The following is a 1611-nucleotide window of genomic DNA, read 5'->3' as shown; positions in this document are numbered from 1 at the left end:
AAACGGAATATATATATATATATATACTACATGACGACAACTCAGACTTAACCCTTGTGTTGTCCTCGGGTCCAATTTGACCGTTTTTTAATTTTTAATATCAACCAAACTGGCTAAAAATAACATAGCATACAATGTTAACACATAACACACAATGTTAACACATAACACACAATGTTACTTGTGTGTTACTGTTAAACATTGTATTTATTTGTTAATGTGGAAACATTGTGGTTATTGTATGTGTGTTAACATTGTGTTGTTATGTGTTAACATTTGTGTTATGTGTTAACATTGTGTTTATGTGTTAACATTGTATGTTCATGTGTTAACTTGTGTGTTATGTGTTACATTGGTTTTATGTGTTAACATGTGTGTATGTGTTAAGTGTGTGTTTATGTGTTCATTGTATGCTATGTGTTAACATTGTGGTGTTATGTGTTACATTGTATGTTATGTGTTACATTGTTTGTTATGTGTTAACATTGTGTGTTATGTGTTAACATTGTGTTTTTTTAACATTGTGTGTTAGTGTTAACATTGTTGTGTTTGTGTTAACATTGTGTGTATGTGTTAACATTGTATGCTATTGTTAACATTGTATGCTATGTTTAACTTTTGCTTATGTGTTCACATTGTGTGTTATGTGTTTAACATTGTGTGTTATGTGTTAACATGTGTGTTATGTGTTAACTTGTATGGTAATTGTAACATTGTATGTTATGTGTTAACAATGGCAGTATGTGTTACATGATGCTATGTGTTAACATTGTGTGTTATGTGTTAACATTGTGTGTTATGTGTTAACATTGTATGTTATGTGTTAACATTGTATGTTATGTGTTAACATTGTGTGCTATGTGTTAACATTGTGTGTTATGTGTTAACATTGTATGTTATGTGTTAACAATGCATGCTATGTGTTAACATTGTGTGTTATGTGTTAACATTGTGTGTTATGTGTTAACATTGTGTGCTATGTGTTAACATTGTGTGTTATGTGTTAACATTGTATGTTATGTGTTAACAATGCATGCTATGTGTTAACATTGTGTGTTATGTGTTAACATTGTATGTTATGTGTTAACATTGTATGTTATGTGTTAACATTGTATGCTATGTGTTAACATTGTGTGTTATGTGTTAACATTGTGTGTTATGTGTTAACATTGTGTGCTATGTGTTAACATTGTGTGCTATGTGTTAACATTGTGTGTTATGTGTTAACATTGTGTTTGCTATGTGTTAACATTGTGTTGATGTGTTAACATTGTGTGTTTGTGTAATTGTTGTTGTTAACATTGTGTTTATGTGTAACATTGTGTGTTTGTAACTTGTGTGTTATGTGTTAACATTGTATGCTATGTTATTTTTGCCAGTTTGGTTGATATTAAAAATTAAAAAACGGTCAAATTGGACCCGAGCAACCAAGGGTTAAGTCTGAGTTGTCGTCATGTAGTATATATATATATATATATTCCGTTTAAAGGTTATCTAAAAACAGATAAGATATGCAGTGTTTTCTTGTGACTGTTGAAAACGTTCTCTGCAAAGTGAAAGAAGCAGCAGTCTGTCAGCGTTGCCTTGGATACTGTAACGTTGGTTACCTTT

General features: G+C 30.7%; 1 protein-coding gene across 3 annotated transcripts in view; it reads left to right on the top strand.

The window, feature by feature from the left end:
* The window catches only part of tyw5 (tRNA-yW synthesizing protein 5), an 8348-nt gene that overhangs the window by 685 nt on the left and 6052 nt on the right, over positions 1–1611 (top strand). The window lies entirely within an intron of this gene.

The sequence above is a fragment of the Etheostoma spectabile genome, chromosome 11, assembly GCF_008692095.1.
Source record: "Etheostoma spectabile isolate EspeVRDwgs_2016 chromosome 11, UIUC_Espe_1.0, whole genome shotgun sequence".
Taxonomy (NCBI): Eukaryota; Metazoa; Chordata; class Actinopteri; order Perciformes; family Percidae; genus Etheostoma; species Etheostoma spectabile.
This window is presented reverse-complemented; position numbering and strand designations above follow the sequence as displayed.